The following is a 24,816-nucleotide window of genomic DNA, read 5'->3' as shown; positions in this document are numbered from 1 at the left end:
TCTTATCCGCATGTCTGTAACGGATCGTGCAGCCACGTCTCGATCCCTGAGTCAACAGATGGGGACGTTTGCAAGACAACAACCATCTGCACGAACAGTTCGACGACGTTTGCAGCAGCATGGACTCGGAGACCATGGCTGCGGTTACCCTTGACGCTGCATCACAGACAGGAGCGCCTGCGATGGTGTACTCAACGACGAAGCTGGGTGCACGAATGGCAAAACGTCATGTTTTCGGATGAATCCAGGTTCTGTTTACAGCATCATGATGGTCGCATCAGTGTTTGGCGACATCGCTGTGAACGCACATTGAAAGCGTGTATTCGTCATCGTCCTACTGGCGAATATGGGGTGCCATTGGTTACACGTCTTGGTCACCTCTTGTTCGCATTGACGGCTATTTGAACAGTGGACGTTACATTTCTGATGTGTTACGACCCGTGGCTCTACCCTTCATTCGATCCCTGCGAAACCCTACATTTCAGCAGGATAATGCACGACCGCATGTTGCAGGTCCTGTACGGACCTTTCTGGATACAGAAAATATTCAACTGCTGCCCTGGCCAGCACATTCTCCAGATCTCTCACCAACTGAAAACGTCTGGTCAATGGTGGCCGAGCAACTGGCTCGTCACAATACGCCAGTCACTACTCTTGATGAACTGTGGTATCGTGTTGAAGCTGCATGGGCAGCTGTACCTGTACATGCCATCTAAGCTCTGTTTGACTCAATGCCCAGGCGTATCAAGGCCATAATTACGGCCATAGGTGGTTGTTCTGGGTACTGATTTCTCAGGATCTATGCGCCCACATTGCGTGAAAATGTAATCACATGTCAGTTTTAGTATGATATATTTGTCCAATGAATAACCGTTTATCATCTGCATTTCTTCTTGGTGTAGCAATTTTAATGGCCAGTATAAAGACTGCACATCACTAACGGACAATCCAGTAATCCATCGCAGTAAAATGTGTCTTGCATACCAGAAATGTACGGACTTTTGTACTTATATACTGATGGTTCCAAAATGTGGCATGTGGCTTTCTCTGTCCATAAATGCAAGTCTCAAAAATGTTTCAATTGCCGAAGCAAACTTCCATATTTTTTTTTTTTTTCTACGGAATGCATTAAAGTGCGACATCGTCCTACACGTTTCCAAAGTCCTCATTTTATCCGATTCTATGGCTGTTTTGCAAATTATAAGGAAAAAGAAGAGGAATTCAAAAGGAACCTCATGTTGGCAAGCACATGGCATTGCATACAGTGTGAAATCCAAAGGCAGACGACAGAGTTCCTGTAGATTAAATATCACCGTTCCATCATTCACAACGACACAAGTCGGTATTCCTGCTAAAGAGGCCACAAAATCCGAAACTTTTACTGTCTGCCGTATACAGTTAAACCACGGAATTTTCCCGATGCACCTCCATTGCACTGGAATTACTCCAATCTCGTTCTGTGACTATTAATTCTACAGAGGGTGACATGAATCATATCCTTTTTTTATATGCAAAATAGGAGAAGCACAGAGAGTCTTTATTGAAATTATTAAGTCGTCTGAAATCAGAGTTCCCTACGAGTGCCACCATCCTTTGTGTAATCCTGCACATAATAAAGAAATTTTTTTAATTTTTTCAAGCTGCCGAGATGTCTTTGTAGCAGTAACGCAGCATTGGGAACTATGTCGCTTCATTTTAATATGTATTTTATTTGTATTTTTGTTTCAGTGTAGGCTATGAGCATTTATATTTTTAGTACTCCTACTCTTTTCGTTTTATCGTGTCAGAACAGTTAACTCCAGTAGCCTTCCGTTTTTTACCCGGCATGTTCAACACCTTCGTTGAATGTATACGTGCATCTTTACTTATATTTGTACCACTGCAACATTGTCAGACGTTAATGTTGTTATATTTTTCTTCCATCTTTTCCCTTAAATTAGCAAAATGTATTATAAAATATCTTATAAACTTGTCAAACAGCAGGCTTCTAAAGCCTTTTGTTATACTTCTATCACTTGTACATCATCAATTTACGGTTTGTAATTCATGCCCATTTTTTAACTTGTTCGATGCCGGAGGCCAAATTAATAAAAACAAGCTGTTCTTCATTATTGCAGTATTATATCACTCAACATTCAGTATATCATCAAGTAGCATATATCGCTTTCAAAGTTTTCGCATATTTCTAGACGCATTACTTGAAGCATCAAACTTATTGGCGCCCTTTGTAATTACGTATAACAAAGTGCCGAAGAAAAAAAATGCATTATATGTACGGAGGGACATGGAAAAAGTTGCAGCGTGGCACAGGAGCGATTGGTAACCCTACCTCAGAAAGAATAATACAGAGTTACGCGGTTCACCAAATAAGAGGGCACTGTTACTTTTGACTGCAGGATTAACGAGTGGGAGCTACCTACATTTGCAAAAGCTGCACGAACTCTGGTCAGCAGCGATGCAAAGCGCTGCGATATGATGCTCACGTGACGCCAATGGTGACTAGAGCATTTTGCGAGCTTCGGTTCACTGGGACTGGGCAGCTGTAACTCGACTGCAAGGTTCTGCTCACAAAACGTTTCGACTTATTGTAAGACTTACGTATGGCATTCGTTACGTGCTCCTAAAGCGGGAAAGAGCTCATACACGGAGAACGACATCTTAGTTTGCCGTGAGTGTTCTATTCATGTGAGATTATCACAGATAATTTACTGATATTATTTTGTAGGAGATGAAAGGAAGTCGCCGATTTGTTGGTTAACTTATGTAGCTAGTTTGACTGTTCGCAGGTGGTGAAGTGCTATGTAGAACAGTCGCAAATGCTGCAAGACCCGCAGATTTTCGAAGCGTGGAGGAAGGACTAGCAGTTGACCCTCAACATAAATGTATGTTATGTACTGCTCATATCGTAACCCAGCAAGAAAAATGACAAGTCGAAAAACGGCACCTTTAGTTCCTGTCGCGGAAAGATACGTTTCAAGTGCCCCAAGTGGAATTTGCCACAAACAATACATAACTGAAATTTAGAGGAAGCTTATACTACTACGTCAGCGTAAGTTTTATCGAGTTACTCGTATTGCATTTTTTGAGTTGATTCAATATTTTTTGTTTATTTGTTTACAACATACTCCATTACAGTACTTGTAATACGGCGTGTGTGTGTGTGTGTGTGTGTGTGTGTGTGTGTGTGTGTGTGTGTGTTGTGTGATGACGGCGACGTCGACGACGATGGTGATGATGGTGATGATGGTGATAATGATACTGGTGGTGATGGTGGTGATGATGGTGATGATGGTGATAATGGTGGTGGTGGTGATGGTGGTGATGGTGAGGATGGCGATGGCGAGGATGGCGATGGCGAGGACGGCGATGGTGAGGACGGCGATGGTGAGGACGGCGATGGTGAGGACGGCGATGGTGAGGACGGCGATGGTGAGGACGGCGATGGTGAGGACGGCGATGGTGAGGACGGCGATGGTGAGGACGGCGATGGTGAGGATGACGATGGTGAGGAGGAATATGATGATGATGATGACGACGATGATGAAGATGAGAGAAGGTATTGGGTGGAACCCGGCGCCGGTACATAGTCTACTCCTCGGGAATAGCGCCGAGGGGCAGCCAAACTTAACGTCCCTGTCCGACGGAAGGATCACCACCACGCCGGCCGGAGTGGCCGTGCGGTTCTAGGCGCTACAGTCTGGAACCGAGCGACTGCTACGGTCGCAGGTTCGAATCCTACCTCGGGCATGGATGTGTGTGATGTCCTTAGGTTAGTTAGGTTTAATTAGTTCTACGTTCTGGGCGACGACCTCAGAAGTTAAGTAGCATAGTGCTCAGAGCCAGAGCCTTCACCACCACGTGTCACAGGCCCTCTCTTCATGAGGCACTGCGCTGAGGCTTGGTATTTAAAACAGGATATTAGCGCAAAGTCTGATGGACAGAAACTTTATGTCACCATCTATCCTCCGCTTGCTGACGTTATAGTGAAAATTTTTCTCACCACCAAAATTTGAACCGTCTTACCTCCTGGCCGAGCGCTATCGTCCGTTAGCGACCCTCCGCCACGGAGGCGGGGCTTGTGTCACTGTTCTTGCCGGGGTGTGATGTAAACAGAAAGACTCATCACAATGTCCTCAAACTGTTTTACACAGCCCAGTCACATTAATGTGGCCACCGCCTATGTTCCACGCCAAGTGAAATAACCGCTCACACCCAGCAGGTGGCAGCACTGGCAGAGGACAGTGTGTAAAGAGTATATAAAGCGTGTCGGGGGAGTGGGACGAGAGGGGGGGGGGGGCGCGGGAGAGCAGTGCAGTCGTTGTCCTAATGCAGAAACGGAGCGATTTATCAGACGTCCACAAGGGAATGATCATCGGCTTTCGGGACAAGGCTCGATTGCGTGCCACAGTGTACTGCAGAATCGCGTTATCCAAAACAGGAGCCGAGACAATTGTGGTGCATCACGGGCCATAGACGACAGGCGTGAACGACGTCTGAGGAGATGCTTACGGGCGAATACACTTGCAACTGTTGAACAACTACCCAGATGAACCGAGGGGCTACCAATAGTGTCTCCTGAACGACGGTGAAGTCGACGTTAATGCGAATGGGCCCCTGCAGTCCACAACAGAAGCCTTGGTCGTGCACCTGTGCTCACTGCTGGTCGTCGGCGACGAATGCTTGAATTTGAGCACCAGTATCGCAACTGTACTTCGACTGAATGGCGGCAGGTGGCCTTTCCAGGTGAACCACGTCTTATGCTTCATTAGAGAAATGGCCGCTGGCGTGTACGGTGTGATACGCCTGAAAGCAAACACCATCCAACAATCGTCTGAAGGGTCCAGGCCGGAGGGCATTCCCTAGGTGATCTCTTCATTCTGTAAGGCACAATGGATCAACAAAACTATGCAGTCTCCTTGGGGACCATGCCCACCCCTACATGCAGTTCGTCTTTTCTCGGCAAGGTGGCATCTACCAACAGGATAACGCACCGTCTCACACAGCTCGCAATGCACGTGCGTGGTTCGAATAGCACCAGGATTAATTTAACGTACTCTCCTGCCCACCAAGCTCTCCGGATTTGAATCCAATCGAGAATCTGTGGGACAACATCGATTGCGCTCTTCGTGACATCGCTCCCCAATCGAGAAATCTAGCGCAATGGAGTCGGCATTGCCCCACATCGTTGTCGGCAGCCTTCTGAACGTCATTGAATCTCTTACTGCAGCCGGCTGGAGTGGCCGAGCGGTTCTAGGCGCTTCAGTCTGGAACTGTGCGATCGCTTCGGCCGCAGGTTCTAATCCTACTTCGGGCATGGATGTGTGTGATGTCCTTAGGTTAGTTACGTTTAAGTAGTTCCAAGTCTAGGGGACTGATGACGTCAGAAGTTAAGTCCCATAGTGCTCAGAGCCATTTGAACCATTTTTTTTCTCTTCCTGCAGCTCTCGCAGTGGTCCGTGCTGCGGAAGGTGGTTATTCAGGCATTTGACAGGTAGTCACATTAATGTGACTGGGCCGTGTAATTTTTGGAACAGAGCCGCATGGGGGTCTGTTTGCATCGGTTTTATTTTTATGCGTCTTCTGAAGCTTAAAAATACTGTCCCCGTCAACTTCGTTATGTGTACAACAAATTCTTCAAAAATTAAAAACACGAGTATTTTCATATACTCGACCCGAAAATCGTCTGGAATTCCGCATAAATAAACACAAAATCTTCGAGTCATCTGGATTCGTGATGAGTCATCATTCACCGGTTCGGGTACTACTGTATCGCAGGCCCCCTTCTGGACTGCAGAGGCACCGGGCAGAGTTCCACATCTGACAGCCGTTCAAGGAATTTACGCCGCCATGCTTGTTATCGCTGTGGACCCTGTTTCAAGAACACAGGTAAGGCAGATAAGCGACGTCGTCAGAGTACCGCACAGTTTAAGATAACTGCACCGCGCGCAGTAAACGGGATTAACTATCGTCCAAGAGAAAATATTGTCAGCGCTGGGAAAGAGCTTACCAGAGGCTATCTTACCAAGTCACGTAAATTTGCGTGCCGAGGCGGAAGCGCTATCAGCAATGCTCTGGATACGCAACAGATAAGAACTCAGTCAGGTTATCCAGAGATACGAGAGCAACGAAAGTGACTAAATCCATCGGCGTCTCTTAAGTAAATGGTTCATTAATTTAAGGAAGCACGTAAACCATTTCAAATAATGATATCAGTTGCTATTCTGGGGGAGAGAGTCAGCTTTCACTTTTTAATCTTTCGACCATGTTCGCAGAGTCTTTTCTTGAGGTAATATTTTCATTTATATACAGGGTGTAGCAAATAAGGCAGGCTACCCCAAGTGTATCTGCAACGAGTAAACACACAGAAGTGAGCTTAGCGCTAAATTAAAGTGCACAGTGTGGGGAATGCTCTGGCGTTCACAAGTAATTTTCAACGTTCGTGTGTGTTGAATTATCTTCATTTTTCCCGGCGCTACAACCTGTGAAGGGACCGGGTGCCGTCGATCAGCTGTCTCCTCCAGTCATCTCTCGACTTCACTACTATTCTCCAGTTAGGCACTTATCATTTCAGATCCGTTTCTGTATCATAATCCATCGCAATATTGGTCTCTCCACTAAGCAACTGGCTTCGCAAATGACACCGTCTTTGGTACTCTTTCTTCCAATCCCTGCATATGTCACAACCACTATAACCTTTACACCTTTAGCTTCATGGTGAATTCTCATAGGGTTCATAAAGTTCTGCATTGGTCCTAATTCTCCAAGCATCACTATCGTACACTGTCCCATATCTTCCGCAGTACTTTGTGTTCGGGTGTATCCAAGGCAGTTCTGACCTGTTACCTTATTGTCCACGTTTCAGACACACACACATGACAACAGGTTTTATGAGCATTTTGTAATCCGTCATCTTCAAGTACCTTGAGATGTTGGACTATTGCAGCAGGTTAAGAAAGCTGCAATAACATCTGTTACCTGCAGCTATTCCTAGATTGATCTCTCTTGATACCACATTATCTTCTGTACCCATTTCTCCCAAATACTCAAACTGATTTACTCTTTCAGATCCTTCCAACTACTCAATGTGTTTTGTTTCTGGTGTTGACCATATACTTCACTTTCTCCTTATTTATGACCAGGCCAAGGGCTGCGGCTTCGTGTTCCAAATCTAGTTTTGCAGCAGAAATTTCTTTTCCTCCCAAGCATGGTCATGTCGTCCCCAAATACCATATTCCCAATCGTCCAGCTGAAAATAATACCATCTATTTTGTTTGGCAGTTTTCGCATGGGAGCCTCCAGAGCCAGTAAAATAACGTGGGTGATACAGAATATCCATTTTTTGCCCTTGAAAGATTAGGAAATTGTTGGAATATTTGCCATTAGCTTTTATTTTGCAGCTGGTGTTGCTTAGAGTCATTTTTTCGACTCTCATTGGCTTTGGTAACAGTCCCAGCTCCCGTAATGCCTGTAGAAGACCGTTTCTGTGAACTGCCATAAGCTGCTTTAAAGCCCACACACAGTTTATGTACTGTTGCACTGAACTCTTAACCCTGTTCTGCCATTAATCTAATGGTGAACATCTGGTCTGTTATTGCACTTTTCTTCCCGGACCCGTAATGGTTTTCCCAGCCGTGGTGGCTTCCGCATATAATCCTAATTTCTTGTTCAGTAGCTTAGCAAGTATTTTGCGGCCAGCATTCACCAGTGCTATTCTATGGTTACTGAAAATTGTTCTATCGCCCTTCTCATGCACTGGTATAAAAAGTATACCTACATCTGTTGGGTCAAGTGAATTTACCGATACCGGATGTTGTCCTCGTCCCGTAACGTAATGATGTAGCGCGTGACGTCTTACGTGCGCAAAACAGAAAGCGAACAGAATTCTGCAAATATTTCTTTTGTGCCTGAATTACGTTTTGGAGCATAGGCTATGGTGACTAATTTCGAGTGTAACCCATGATCTAGTTTAGATTGAAAAGTACCAGTTTGGTTGTGGACTGGTGAAGCCAGTGAAAGTGATTACAAAATCTTAGGTGTGGTGACAGACTAGCGCGAGGTCTAGGTTGAATGGTGACTGGTTTCCAGTTGGAAAAACGGTATCAAACACTTCAGTTAGTCCCATATTCTGTAATGCTGTCTCGAGGATCCATCACGCATCAATTTCTATTCTGTGATACGAGTCGGCAGTTGTTACACTATCGACTGCTGATGCGCCAGCGCTTGTTAACACGTCACTGCCATTCACCTACATATTTCACTTACACTGAATTTTTAGAGCATCGATTCACTCACTATAAGCTGTGTATTTAAATTTACTGCAGCAATTTTGCAAATCTGTTGAGGAAGCTACTCGAGTCACTAACGACTTTGTTAGAGCGGTTCTAGGGGGCTTCAGTCTGGAACCACGCGACCGCTACGGTCGCAGGTTCGAATCCTGCCTCGGGCATGGATGTGTGTGATGTGCTTAGGTTAGTTATGTTTAAGTAGTTCTAAGTTCTAGGGAACTGATGACCTCAGATGTTAAGTCCCATAGTGCTCAGAGCCATTTGAACCATTTACTGTACCAAAGGATTCCTCATTACACAAACCGGTCCATTTCCCTCACTTTCTTCAGTATTTGGAACACAACGATAATGTATACAGGGGTATAAGTTTATTAGAGTAATATGTGTTTAGCTTGCTTAGTGCCTCCAAGTATTTGTGGCGTTAACCTCAGATTAGTGAACCCTCGTAAAATTTGCGACTGTACTTTTTATTTGCTCTTTACTTTTTTCTTTTTTATTACATATGAACATTTAAATACATATATACACACATGAATAAGCACACAAGTAACATTTTTAAAGAATAAGTACTACATTTACAAAGGAAATATTTTTGTATTGTATCCAATAGCTAAATGTGCAAAGTGCACTTTAAGTTTACTTTGTAAGAAAATTTTCTTTATATGTGAACATATAATTATGCACTAAATGTAAAACATTTAACAGTTTATAAGAATCAAGTAACTTCATCAAAATTATTTTCGCACTGTGTCCAGTAGTTCTATGTTAAACAGTATTTTAAGTGAAGAATTCCTTTCCCTGTAGTAAACTGTTCCACTTCTGTCATTGAATCGCAGGATAAATTAATCACTTGTATACAGATGCCAACACATATTGCAGTACGGTATAAAATAGTACATTTTGCTTTAGTTTGGTATGTAACATACCACTGGAAATCTAAGAACTGTAATGAACTAGTGGATAACCTATAAATTATGACTTCCTTTGACTAATATGTGGTGTGGTAAACTTTGCAATGGTTTAGTAGGAAAGTAACATTTCTCCCCTTTAGTGTTCTAAGGTTAATGCTTATTTTCCTCTGGGCAGCAGGTCAGTTGAAGTTTGGACTATAGACGCAAAGCGGTTAACCTTTACTGACAGGCATAGTCCATTTAGTGATGCAGTTACGACCATACAGGAAACCTCAGGTAGTTAATCATGCGATGTGTTTGCGAGACGACTGTTAGACACAGAGATAAAACTGCTGACACACTGAAGTGGGTACATGTTAAGGTTGCAACGATCATAATATCTGCACTTATGCCCCTAACACCCTGTATATTCCTGTAAGGAATAAAGAGAAGAAAACTGGCATGATTGAAGAGCTACAGATCCTTTCGTATAGTACAGGAGGCGAAAAAAGTTGGTTATTCAAAGGGATTCGTCCGACGCCACAACTTTATCTTCTGCGTGGGAAATGGATCCGGTATGGGTTCAAGCAAAAATGTCGCCAAATACAGGACGACTAACTCTCGGCTCAATCACATTCTTATGACAGTCATAACCGGATTCGGCCACACAATGACCATCTTCAGATTCTAAAGGCGGCATACACTGAACACAGGTTCATGCGTTGTCAAACGTTATTGCCGCCTTTAGAATCTGAAGATGGTCATTGTATGGCCGAAACCGGTTATTACTGTGTCATAAGAATATGACTGCGTCTATAAATAAACAAAAAAATTTCAAAATAATCAATCATTCACTCCATTGACAAAATGTCATTTTTTCCATAACTCTCGGCTGTCACGATGACCAGACTTCTGATGATCGCGTGCACATCTCTAATGCATGCGCTCTACGTCTTGCCAGTGTATTTGCCTTGCGTGAACAACCAGTATCTTGAAACTGCTAGTACTGTTGTCGAATATTTTGAGATGTGTAGGATGAGCAGTGGCGTACTCTCGCCGAAAGTCACACCGCACGGTTGTATCTGAACTGCCCTGTTAAAGCGGAAAACGCAAAATACCTTTCCTTATTGTGCTGTCGCCATTTCGACTCGACGCACATTGTGACTACGAGCGACCTACCTACACCACAAAGGCTTGTTCCGGCAACCACGTGAATGGGGCAACTTGCAACTAGCGCCACGATTAACTTTTCGTTTCGATACGTAAGTCAGAATGTATAACACGTTTCAGTATTTAGGCAAATAGAACACATAGTCCTGCGAAATAAGCTGAATCTTTTTTAAACAATTAAACTGTAAGTGGCTTGAGCATTTTTCTTTAAAAAGATTTGCGGAGGAACTTGAGCGAACCAGAAGAAGAGTAAGTAGATGGAGGAGGATGATAACAGTAAGATAATGGAAATCGTATGGTGTTTTCCTTTACTCCAACATAATATTTTACAAGACTTAGTTGATTTCTCCTGATGATGACCATTCTCAAAACCTGAGTACAAACAAGTTTTCAATCGAGCCAACCTATGTAAAAGTGATAATGACAGAAACTGTTCATTTTCTGACTCTACCACATTTACATTTGATGCTCGATGTGATAGAAAAACTGTTCGTACTCAAGACTTCGTCATCATAGACAGAAATTTATTAACTGCTGTAACATACACTGAGGCGACAATAGTCCTAATATCGTGACGGACGTCCTTTCGCCGGCTTAGTGCAGCGTCTCGATATGACACAGAATCAACAAAGCGTTTTAAGTCCCCTGCAGCAAATGTTAAGCCATGCTACCTCCATACCCGTCCATTAATTGTGAAAGTGTTTCCGGTGCAGGATTTTGTGCTTGAACTAACCTTTCGATTATGTCCCATAGATGTTCTATGCGATTCATGCCTGACGATCTCGGTGGCCAAATCAGTCGCTCGAATTGTCCAGAATGTTCTTTCAAACCAATCGCATAACAATTGGTGGCCCGGTGAAATGGCGCATCGTTGTTTGGGAACATGAACTCCTTGAATGACTGCAAATGGTCTCCAAGTAACCGAACAAAACCATTTCCAGTCAATGATCGGTTCAGTTGGACTAGAGGATTCAGTCTATTCCATACAAACACAGCCCGCATCATTATGGAGCCACCACTATCTTGCACAGTGCCTTGTTGACAACTTGGGATTATGGCTCCATGAGGTCTGCACAACTCTCGAACCCTACCATCAGCTCTTAATAACTGAAATGGGGACTCAAGTGACGAAGTCACGGTTTTCCAATCCTCTAGTGTTAGCAAAGGCATTCACATCGCTCGTCTGCTGCCATAGCCCATTAACGCCAAGTCTCGCCGCAGTGTCCTAACCGACACGTTCGTCGTGCCTCCCACATTGATCTGTGCTGTTATTTAACACAGTGTTGCTTGTCTGTTAGTAATGACAACTGTAGACAAACGCCGCTGCACTCGGTCGTTAAGTGAAGGTCGTCGGCCACTACATTATCCGTGGTAGGAGATAATGCTTGAAATTCGATATTCTCGGCACATCTCTTGACACTGCTGATCTCCGTATATTACATTCCCAAACGATTCCCCAAACACAATGTCCCACGAATATAGCACCTACTACCATTCCGCTTGCGAAGTCTCGTGGTTCAGCCATAATCACATTGGAAATTGTTTCACATGAATAAGCTGACTACAAATGACAGGTCTGCCAACGCACTGCCATTTTGTACTTGGTGTACGCGATACTACCGTCATCTCGATGTGTGTATGTCGATATCTCATGGCTTGCCACTTCAGTGTATACTGGTCTGTCATTGGAATAAAGACATAAACGCTTTCCTGGATCATTGTAAATTGTGTTGGTACGAGTACTATGACGGAGCTCGTAACATTTTTATCAAACATTAAAATGTGACTCAAGCACATAAAATTCGCTATAAGATCGCAAGTCACACGACAAGTTTCCATGGCAGGCTTTCATCTTCAGTTGAAATGTACAAGAATCTTCGAGAAAGATTAATTCTTTAACAAAGTGAGAAGACAGTAACACCGTTGGATGAAAGAGTTTCAGTCTTTTGATTGAATTTAAAGTAACACAGAGACTGTGTAGTTCGACGGGTTTGCGCTGTTACAGCACTAACCTTTTTTAAAAGATTCTTGTGTATTTTACCAGAATATGAAAGCCTGCTCTCGAAACACGTCGTGTGGCTTATAATCTTAACACGAATTTTATGTGGTTGACGCAAATTTTAATATTTCAACAATACTTCAAGACCACCTTGCTTCCAGCTAAAATGAAAGAAATTACTTCAGAATACATTATGGGAGAACGGTGATCAATGTTTTACAAATATTTACTATCAAAAACAGTCTTGATCACAATTTATTTATTACGGTGACCGGTTTCGACCACTACTGTGGTCATCTTCAGACCTACAAGTCGTATACAAAGCTTTAATTAGAGGGCTACATACATTAAATAAAATACATAAAGTTATAAAGCTATAAAACGATGAATTACCAATGAGTGAGAACCACCTCCTGCTGGAGAATCACTACTGGAGAAACCAGTGCACGTCTTACTATATATAATGGAGGCTCCGCCCACTTCTGACGGAATGATGTCATTACTAAACAATGGGTTATAGTTAGAATAACAATGTAAAATTTCTTAGTTAAAAGAACATTGTCAAGAAAGAAAAATAAACATACACTAAACTCAGCTTATTTAACAGCTCTTGTCCATTAAGAAGCGTTAAAAATATTTAAACATGTAGGATAAATGAACTTCGTTTTGACAGTTCATGGGCTGCCCTCTCAAGGCCTGTTAGTGAACCATTTGGAACCACTGGGTGCCATGGTGAAGTTGGACGTCGTTACAAAGACGAGCCAGCAGGCTTCTTTCCACTGAAGTTGCTGTAAAGTCGATAGGCAAACTAGTGGTTGCCATGGTTAGGATAAACGCCAGTGCAAAGATGTGACAGCAGGCTTCTTTCTAACGAAGTTGCTGCGAAAGTGGAATGGCAAAGACTGTCACGTCAGACGATGTACTATTGCGCAGCAACATGTCTTTATTGAAACGATTTTCAATGAGTAGGCTGCAATAATCTTTAGCTGACATGTATAGTACATGCTGCACAGATACGATTTACTGGTGTAATAAGAGACTTTCATTCACATTAATTACATAATAATTCTTACAGATCAGTACTAAGAGGAAAACCTATAACCCATTGGTTAGTAATGACATAATTCCGTCAGAAGTGGGCGGAGCCTCCATTATGTATAGTAAGACTGCACTGGTTTCTCCAGTAGTGATTCTCCAGCAGAAGGAGGTTCTTACTCATTGGTAATTCATCGTTTTATAGCTTTATAACTTCATATGTATTTTATTTAATGTATGTAGCCCTCTATTTAAAGCTTTGTATACGACTTGTAGGTCTGAAGATGACCACAGTAGTGGTCGAAACCGGTCACCGTAATAAATAAATTGTGATCAAGACTGTTTTTGATACTAAAAAAAAATTAAAGACTCTAAAATGATATTTCATCTAGTATCGCAGAATTTTCAATTCAGTGTTACCGGTTTCAACTGCAATAATTAAATGTGTCTCTTTGGCGAGGGTAGTGCGCTGTCACCGCAGCCGCCTGTCGTACGTGCAGGCGGTTGTCGTCGCCAGTAAACAGCAGTCTGCTCTCGCAGTAATTGCAGACGCTTGTCGTCGCGTGACGTCACCTCCTCGAGGGGGACGGTCCCTGCCGCTGGACACGGCGCGTCACCTTTCTGCAAGCCAAACAGCGAAGTCGCTGGGGCCTTGAGCGTCTTCGGCGAATTGCCGCATGCTAACACAGAGTCTATGGCCACCTCACGGTCATCGCCGGTAATGTACGGCGGTCGTTAGCGCCTGCTAGTGCAAACTCCAACGTCGAGGTCGGGACAGCGGCTCGGGATGCTGTTCGCGCGGTCGTAATTCTGATGTGCTTAGTTACCGCGCTAGGCCATCGCAGCTTCAGGCACTTAAGCAGAGTAACTGTTACAGCCGCAGACGGTAAGTGACGTGCTGAAGGGAACCGAAATGCTGCTTTCCCTTAATGCCACCAGCTTCTCGAGGTCGCGAACACACTCTAGCACTGTGCCACTGGGGCCATAGACACGAAAGTAACCCATGCGAATTATATGCCGGAAATTTCTAGCATTAATATCTCAAAGAAAAGAAGAAAAATTTGACATTGTCAGACTGGACCCTCACACTACCTTCGAAAGTACTTGCTTATTCACATCTGTGCAGAATTTATGACAGTTTACCGATTTCAACTCGTCCACAGAAATAGTGGTTTGTTACTAAAGTAACTTAATTTGAAATGACCACGATGGACGCTGGAATACTGATTGATGTGTTGCTTTCGTAATTTATTAACATCGAACGAAATTTAATGCTAGGAAGTGTTTTTTGAAGGTATTATTCTAGAGTATAGCCTTGTACGGAAATGAAATGGGAACGGTAAATAGTTTAGACAAAAAGAGAATAGAAGCTTTTGAAATGTGATGCTACAGGAGAATGCTGAAAACTGGATGGTTAAATGAAATAAATAATGGGGATGTACTGAAATGAACGGGGAAGAAAGGAATTTATGGCACAATCTAACTAAAATTAGTAACGGTTGCTAGGACACATCCTAAGGCACGAATGTATCGTATATTTGATGTGGTGGGAAGTGTGTGTGTGCGGGGGGGGGGGGGGGGGGTGAACAGGTCAAACGGCTTGGACAGGATAAACTAATGTGGGAGAGTTCCATTATCTTTGGATCTTTGGACTGATGACCACCACCACCACGACCAGAACAACAATAACAACAACGACAATAATAATACACTTAAAATGACTTGTGGATGAGTCTAAACCGCTAGTGTGAACCATAATGCAACATAACAGGCAACCGGTATGTTTAATTTTAATAAACATGCAATCGGTCACTCCCTCAAGAGTAAGACTACTTGCTGTGTTGTCTGTGCAAAGTGTGTCTTCCACTAATGACAATATGTTGGGTCAATTGCTCAAATGCCGTATTTAGCTGATAGCTGCTTCCACCTGTTAAAGATGTCATCAAATGGAAGGTTGGTTTGAACGCCACGGCTCTTTATTAGGTGTAGTCCAATTTTCCGTGGTATCGTATTACTTGAAAAATAATAATTTTTGTCATTGTCGAAGTTTAATTCTTCGAAGTGGCACATCAATATTTCAAAGTATTTTCTAATACACCCGATTTTAGGAACAATATTATCTCTTTCAGAAAATGATAGAGACATTATTTTCTTTTAATTCTGTAGTTACGTGTCGAATTTGACCTTCGTCTCTTAATATTGAGTGCATGTTCTATTCTCCAAAATATTAAACTATACTGGAACATAACTATTTTATTGGTACATAATTTTATGGAAAACAACCTCTGGGTATTCTCTGTCTTAAACTTAACTTACTTTACGGATTATTACTTCCGGAATCGTACCTCCTCATTATTGAATCTCGCGTTTTGTTCTGCCTGTTGCCTCTGAGTTGTGGACAGCGGAGGTGTATGTGGATGCGCTTGCCACTCCGGTTTCGTCTCAAGTGGTACACAAAGTGTACCGTGACTAATGCGAACACTAATAGATCAGAAAAACAGGAACACAACTATTTGGCAGCTCCTTTCGGAGTATGGGTAGCGATGTAGCAATGTATGAATGAGTCAAGTTACTTTCTGTAGAGTAGCCTTTTTTTCTCATAGTGCGATCACGTATTTTTCTTTCCTTTTTCAACTTTCTGGATGCGATTGACGCATGAAACAGCATAGCAAAGACGTTCCTATTTGATCGAAGATGAAAGACGCACACCAATGCGCTCAGCTTCCCATAAATGGTGGGAAACACGTATGGTATTTCACAGACAACAGACAAGCGTCACCTTATTCTTTACTAAATGAACAGGCATTCACCACTGTTTTGTAGATGTTTTTGATCGCAGTGTCTGTTTACAATAGAAAATAAGAACGCTTATTGTGACATTTGCATTCAAAGGATTACATACATAAATATATCAGGACAGACGACTGAACAGCCTGCAACCCAACCAACTGGAGGTCTAATAGAATGACAAAGACTATGAACAACTAATTTTTAGATGAAAGTTCGAAATGGAAATGTGTGACAGTGGCAATGGTTGTCATTACTTCTTGGTGTGAAACCAATTGTCTACGAAGTGTTAGAAATTTTTTACAGATTCAAACCAATTCCCAACAGTGTAAAAGATGATGAGTGATGATATTCTATTATTTCTGTGCATCTGAAAATACTTTCGTGAAGTAGTTTCATTACACGAAAAACATAATAAAATGTAACTGAACTCCATCACGTGTTTTGCAATTTTAGTAATAATCGCTGAAAAGTTTCTCTTTTCAGATGTGAAGTTTGAGTAACTGGTCTCCATTTTATTAGACTTCGAGTTTGTTGGGTTGCAGGGCATTCAGTCGTCTACCCTCATATTTTTATTTATGTAATCTTCTGAATGGGACTGCATAATGAAAGTTTTTTATTTTTTGTTATCAATAGACATCGCGATCGAAAAACCTCTACAGAGCACTGGTGACTACATTGTCATTTCGTAAAGAGTCTGATGGCTCTTGGCTGTTGTCGCTGACATACCACACTAGATGTCCACCAAGTATGGGAAGCTATGCAAATTGATGCGCGTTTTTCATTTTTGATAAAACAGGAACGTCTTCTTTCTACTATTTCTACAGGGCTCGATCTTTGAAGGAACTACGTTAGGCGTAACATCATTTCGCCTGTACAGACGCATAATTAGCTTCTCAAGTAGTATACAAAATCTTGCTATAACGTATTGTCACAACGTCACTGAACCAACGTGTGGACTGCAGCTCAAGTTCGCACATTACATGTTTCCCACCAGATACGACGCAGCTTCATTTGTTCCCGCGCCTCTTCAGTAGCACACAGTAAGACGCTCTGTGTGGGCGTACGTTCAAAGAAGTTGAACTATTTTGCCATTCGAAAAGAAACGAGCCGGAAGCTGTAAAATGAAAACCACTGAAGGTATCGTAATGCCATTGGCCACCGAACAGGGTGTTGCCCCTGTAAGACCGCTGAGGCCCTGAATTCTCTGCTAGACAGACGTGAGGGCAGACCCACATTACAACAAGATTGAGTACGGGCACACGCCGGCCGTCCACTGCACTTTTCCGTACTGAGAAGGTGAAATGGGGGCTTCGGAAGAAGAGGAACGGAGAGTAGTGCGTTTCCAGGAGAGTAAGTATGCTGAAACTGGTCTAAAAGTGACTTTTTAAAATTATTATCTCTTAATAATATTTGATCTCCCCTGAACAATTTGATGTACTATTTATCAAATAAGTCCAACTGGAAATGTACATTTTTATCATTTCAAGTAATCTTAATAGCTCATCAGAAAGTAATAAGTTCAGATTTCCGCGACCGGCTGCCTCCTATTCTGCCTAACGGTATTCCAATACCACATCAGAAAACAGTTAAGATGGTTAAATGGCTCTGAGCACTATGGGACTTAACATCTGTGGTCATCAGTACCCTAGAACTTAGAACTACTTAAACCTAACTAACCCAAGGACATCACACACATCCATGCTCGAGGCAGGATTCGAACCTGCGACCGTAGCGGTCGCGCGGTTCCAGACTAAAGCGCCTAGAACCGCTCGGCTACCACGGCCGGCAACAGTTAAGAACTTGGGTGTAGCTTTGGATGAGCATCTCAACTGGACAGAGAATACAGTCGCACTGTGCCGGATGACGTCCGCTTGTCTCTATGCTCTCAAAAATTTTCCGAACGTATTTCCACAGGACGTGAAACGCCAGCTCGTGGAAGCACTCGTTCTACCGAACCTCCACTATTGTGATGTAGTTCAACAAGGCATGAGTAGTGAAAACAAAAGACGGTTAGAACTAACCATGAATGCCTGTGTGCGTTACACCTGCAACATTCGCCGATATGATCATGTTAATGCCTCATACTCGCAACTAGGGTAGCTGCGGCTGGACAAATTGCGTGACTACCACACTCTATGTCTACTTCCCCGACTCCTCGTCGCGCAAGCACCCCAGTACCTTGCTTCAGAGTTTAAACACGTTTCATGCCATCATAATCGAAACACGAGGTCACTGTTATTTGGTATCCTAACTGTGCCCATTCACAAAATAAAAACTTTTGCAAACTCCTTCTCATTTGCTGCTGTCCGCCTCTGGAACAGTTTGCCCCTTACCTTGCGCAAAATTCAATCCACTGCTACTTTCAAGAAGAAGTTGAAGCATTTGCTACTGTCATCCTCATAACGTTCTCCACAAAATTAATGTACAAGGTCAATTCTCCCCTCTGTCAAATAGCAAAGCTAGTGTCTCCTATCTTACTCCTTTCTCTTCCTTCTCTTCATCTATCTCCAACAACCACGCAATCTTCTTTTCCTTTATATTTCCTTAATTATGTTTCATCATGTCCCTATTCTTCTTCTCCCTTCGCCATCAGTCTTCCTCATACCCCCTGCTGCTAGCACTCCTACCTAAAATCTCTCTCTATCGTAATCTCTAATTATAGCAGTACGTATCATCTACGAATCTAAACTGTATATATATATGTATTTTTCCAAGTGTGCCTTTGTAATTGTTTATCTCACCTTCTGTACTAGATGTACCAGATGTAACCTACTAAAACAATGAAAGTAAAATAAGTAGAATCGCTGGTTAGATGTAAGAGAGTATCTGATAGCCCTAATCTTACCAAGTTAAGTAAATCAATCAATAAATAATAAAATCCAGCTGTTTTGCATTGAATAACGCTATCTCTATCTTCGGAAGTATTTAACCTAGAAGGCTATAGTTTTCAGCTATTTAATCTTGATTTCATTTTCATGTTAAGAGTTTAGACGCACCGTGCTAACAAAATTGGCGCTATTCCGCATAAATCTAGCATTTCGTAAGTGTTGAATTGTAAAGATGATGAATTCTAAATGGTAAATGAAGACTTTCAGATAAAAACATTGGTGAACTCCAGCGTTATCAAGAAATGACATTAGCATACAACCCATATGACCTACAAGAAATGGATAGAGCATTGTGTGGTCATTCTTCTACAAATCATCTACTGATGATATCCCTATACTCGTACGTGATCTTCGTCCACCGGGTGCTGGTTCGCGGTGCAAGTACTGCTAAGATCAGGCAACAGGTACAGAGAAATAATTTAGGCACAAAAAGAGCGGGGGTCTGCAGTGTTGGAAACTGTTAAACGAGTGTACGGAGAATTAATTCATACTGCACTTCTTTCCAAATATCTCGATGATCTAACGCAAAACCCGAATGAGCCTTTCAGTAACGTCAATTGGACCCGTATACCAAAGAATGTGTTAGTAAAAATCGAAACTCCGTCTGGGTGTTTGTGATAACATTTAATGATGGTAACAAGGGAAGAATTAGTGTAGAAGAGCAAATTGATAGCACTCCAGAGCCTACAGGCTGCAAGCCTTTCAGCGAACGGATCGACTTTGTATCTTGAAAGCCCAGCGTGCAGCTGAAGAAATCACCAAAGAAGCAAGAGGCAGGGAAAGAAGGAAGTGCCTGCGTTTGCAGGATTATCACGAACAGGATACAGACAATGCTGATTATGGGCTGACTGTTTCTGGGAACTGCCATGCTTCCATATATGAGGTGATACCATCTGAAACTGAACTTTATTTCCTGAAAATAACAGTTTTTAAAATATTTGACCTATTGTCTCAGGAAATCCACCTAATTAAACACTTTGTTACCTCTCAATACATTGTAGCTACTGAACCACCAGAATACATCTACCACTCCCGGTTTCCTAGTTACAGAGGTAAAAAGTGGATTTTTTAAAGAAAAAAATGATTATAATTTTAAAAATTTGTAACTAATTAATTATTTGTTTCTGTGTTCTGAGTCTGGTTCAGTAATCAGAAAAGGAGTCATAAAACACTTTTTAAAAAGTCAGGTCTCTATCCATCAAAGTTCTTTGATAACGGGTCGTCAATTTACAATTTTATCATTGAAGGTATAGTGCGTACGTACTCCCCTTAGCGAAAGGAGTGCGGGGAACATAAATTCGTCGAAGAAAGGCACAAATCTACGGAGAGTACTGTATGTCCGTTGCAGTTCCGATGCTCATCCGACCTTTGGAGCAGTGTCTCGCCATTCTTCAATAATGAGCGAACCACCTGCTGGACAATGGTATCGGTAACACGGTGCAGCGTTCCAGATGGTCCACTGTCGGCCAACGACATCCGTTCTTCTTCGAATCGCATGCAGTAGACATGTAGTGCTCTTGTTACGCTTTTGACATTCCGAATCGCGCCTTCCTTCCTCTGTCCGGAAACGCAGTGCTCTCTGTTGCTCTTCTTTGAAATGGAGACCATTTCTCTGTTTTCAGCACGACTGAGTGCAGTGGACGGTCGAAGATGCAGGTGCTCGTCCTGTCGCCATGTGGGTGAGCGCACGAGTCCCTCCAGCGACAAGTTTGGGGCCTCAGCACTCGTACAAACACCACAACTTCTTCCGTAGGCAATAGCGTTACCATCCCTTCAGCAATTTCCATTGTAGAGTCTTCGTCTCATTTCTTTTCCTGAATGACCCTAATTAAATCAGCAAGAAAGTCTCCAGTGAACACTGGCGGAAGTTACACACCATACAAAGTTGAGAAAGGAAGAGCAAGGGACGAGCTCGTCACGGAGACGAGTCAATAATTAGGAAAAATATAGTGTTTCAGAAACAGCGCAAGGAACAGAAACAGGAGTGACATCACACTGGCATTCTCAATTAGAAAGCGCAGTTGCGTGCGCAAAGTTTGCCAGGCTGGCCCTAAACGCAGATTAATGACGGAGATGGCCTCGCTGCTGGGCTAACAAGGGTCAAATACTCGACAGAGACAGTGACAGCGCTGGGGCCGTGCTTATCTTTACAGATTTGAGTCACCGCGAAACGCGTACAGCAGGAAAATGGTCCCTTTTGGAAACACTCTTTAGCTGTCGACGAGCACGGACAGGCAGTCATTATATTAATTCCTATGGAAGCCTGGTCGCTTGTACTGCTTAAACCTTCAAGCAGTGGCAGGTGGCGTTCGCCTGCGCAACTGCTCAAGTGAGATCCTATAATGTTCTGCCTTCCATTGTTTTTACTGCTCCTCAGCAAAAGGGGAGTGAGCATCTTGGAGCGCACGGGTTAATCGCATCAGCTGATGGAAACAAAATCTCGTGTACACCTTCAGGAGCCCATAATTATTTCTGAAGATGCCTCATCAAAGACGAAACCGCTCGCAGTCTGCAAGTATATTTACTGTGTGCCCTCATGAATAGAAATCAAGAAAATGCGGCACGTTTTGCGCTATTGAGACATTACACCATCCCGGTTTTGGTAACGATCAGGGATGATGATGATCACAGTTTTACTTAACCTTCTCGCGAGCACTCTAGAATGATTTTGGGGAGCCATAACGAACATGAATCAATGCTCTTGATCACGACTTGAAACTGAATCTTCCTTGATACATGGCGAATCGCCTAGGCCCTGCCGTCCGTTGTGGCCGAGCGATTCTAGGCGCTTCAGTCCGGCACCGCGCGACTGCTACGATCGCAGGTTCGAATCCTGCCTCGGGCATGGATGTGTGTGATGTCCTTAGGTTAGTTAGGTTTCTAGGGGACTGATGGTCTCAGATGTTAAGTCCCATAGTGCTTAGAGCCATTTGAACCATTTTTTTTGCCTACCCCCTGCCATTTCGCAGACGCTCACCTTCGCTTGAACAACACCTGCTCCACACTGTAGCTATAGTAAGTTCTTTTGCAGATGATGTTCGTTCTGTTCCATCATTAGCTGTGTTACAGAAACCGGTTATGATATGTTTTGAATAATAAATGCAGTCTAGGTTGCAAAATTGTTTTATTAATATAAGTTAAGCGTTTCGCCCTTGTGAGTCATCATCAGATTCTGTAGAAATATAGCAGAAGAGACTTCATCCGTCAGTTGGCCGAACATGGCATAATAATAAAAATCATCTGGATAAGGCATCCATTCGTCAGAAGTGTTATCGGAACCGAAACGATTCTTACATACGCTAAGGCCATATCATCATGGTCTGTTCAGCGTAGAAACACCCGTAACAACATGTATGCTGCAAGGTAGAGAAAGTTCCGATGAAATAGGTCTGCTAAGTACTAGAGCAAAAGCTACTATGAAGTATCATAGCAGCTTCGAAGATACAAGGAATCAAGATCAATGTTAGTTTTTTGCTCTTTGAGTCTTGCAACACTTATTTTTATTTTACAATGTCTGTTCCTTCAGCGATGCATGTCTGCAGGAACACAGTAAAAAATAAAAATGAAGAATATATTGGTTGACATTTATACGTACGTACGCTTTCGGAATTTTAACACTAATGCATGCCATGATGTAGATCGCATCTCCTGCAGCGTGTGCCATTCGAGTTGGATGATCACCTACGTGACGCTTTCGCGCTTCTTAAACGAACCTTTAACGAAACGCGCTGGCTCTTCTTTGGATGTTCTCTATTTTCTCTATGAATCCTACATGGTACGGATCTCAGATTGATGAGCAATATTTTAAGATGCAACGAGGGCTTTGGAAACTACTTCCATTGTGGATGGACTACATTTCCTGAGGATAATTCCAGTGAATCTCACGGTTCCCGAAGGGGACAGGGATTTTTCTCTGCCTCGTGATGACTGGGTGTTGTGTGATGTCCTTAGGTTAGTTAGGTTTAAGTAGTTCAAAGTTCTAGGGGACTGATGGCCATAGATGTTAAGTGCCATAGTGCTCAGAGCCATTTGAACCAACCAGTGAATCTCAGTCTGGCATCTGCCTTAACTGCAATTAGTTTTATGTTGTCGTCCACTTTAAATCGTTTCTTACGCATACTCAGAGGTTTTATGGATGTGACTGCTTACAATCAGTATTCTGCGATCGTGCAATCATACAATAATGGCTCTTCCTGCCTATTTTCAAGCAATACGATACGCTTTGTAATGTTCAGCATCAACTGTTATTACCTTTTCGTGTTACGACACCTCCTTTCGTGCGAAAGCGTCATAAAACAAGTTGAACTGCGAGGCATTTATGTTTATCGTAAATAGGATGAGAGTGGTACCGACGTTGCGATGTGCTTCTGGTTAACGTTCACTGCGGAAAACAATATGTCGCATTACTGGTCAACACGTGTTTTCTGTGCTATCGATACATCCAAAGGCAGGGAGATTGACAGCGTATTATCGGAGACCGCATAACCGGGACAACGTGTTAACATCGTTTAGTGGCGGTGCGTGCTGTTACGTATGCCTTATGGGTACAGGAATGCGGCGGTAATTCGGTACGACAGCGGCTGCTCCTAATCCCCGATAGCGTGAGGGCACCACCTGCCGGCTTAGGGCCGAAGAGCAGGTGAGAAATGTCCGCGTCCAGCCCTCACTTACCTGCCTATATGAATGTATCAGTGTCCAACATGTTCCCGGCATCGGCGCATCTTAATTCATTAAGTGTTACTCGTATATATATATTGCAGCTGCTCTTTCACTACACCACTGACCGTCTACCGCAATCCTACTATAATGCCTCTTCATCTGTGCAAGTATCTTCTGTTAACAGCCTTTCTCGCATGGTATCTATATTTTTTCATGGCGCTTATCAGGACAATCCAAACCCACACTTTCTGAGGTTTTCTTTATAAAGCATATTTTTCATACGACCATACCATTCTGTTTTTCTGTCCACTGTACCAGTCTTATCTATTCCACTATTTGCTTCACGTCGTCATGTTTTACCCTGTCCATTATAGCGGTTTTGCAACACTTTCTCCAAAAAATTTCTCTTTGCGTTGGGTCTTTTTCTCGTATCTGTCCCAAAGTAACCTAGTCCTCTACATATAACTCTTGTAGACTCGCTTTGTAGTTTTGTCATTCCATATACTCGATGTTGCTGCTTAATTATGTTCTTAGCTTGTCCACTATATTTTACAGATAAATTATCATTCCTGTGCTTTCCAACATTCCATTGTTAGCCGTAATAACTGTTTCTTCATTCACACTATCTCTTCATGGTTTCGAGAAGGTCGATTGTAGATCACATTAGCCATTCCATTTCTTGTTTCTTTTTGCGTTCAGTGCAGAATTTTTTCATTAATTTTGAGATAACTCCAGGAATTTTTTCATTATTTCTGAGAGAGCTTCAGGGCATTCTTACGAACACGTAGTTCCTATTTATAATCCTGTTCGTTTGCTCAAAGAATCCATAAATTTAACGTAATTATCGCTATAAACTAATGTACTATATACTTACGTTATATTTATTTCTGTACTATCAGTTTTTGTTTCCTGTCAGTTAACTTGTTTCTTCCTCACTTCTCTAAAAGTTTTAAAACGCTGACTACGACACATAGTTTTATTCTAGATGTCACGCTAATGTATTTAAATGTGTTGTACGTCGGCACGGTGACAAACCCGCATGAGGGTCGCAGTTTTATCTTTTTTTCATAGACTCCAAGTCTGCGACAATTGCGCCCGTA

General features: G+C 42.6%; 1 protein-coding gene across 1 annotated transcript in view; it reads right to left on the bottom strand.

The window, feature by feature from the left end:
• LOC124712154 overlaps positions 1 to 24,816 on the bottom strand; it is a 1,187,639-nt gene that overhangs the window by 1,073,229 nt on the left and 89,594 nt on the right. The window lies entirely within an intron of this gene.

The sequence above is a fragment of the Schistocerca piceifrons genome, chromosome 8 (genome assembly GCF_021461385.2).
Source record: "Schistocerca piceifrons isolate TAMUIC-IGC-003096 chromosome 8, iqSchPice1.1, whole genome shotgun sequence".
NCBI classification, from domain to species: domain Eukaryota; kingdom Metazoa; phylum Arthropoda; class Insecta; order Orthoptera; family Acrididae; genus Schistocerca; species Schistocerca piceifrons.
The sequence above is the reverse complement of the archived record's forward strand: the minus strand, read 5'-3'. Positions and strand labels throughout refer to the sequence as shown.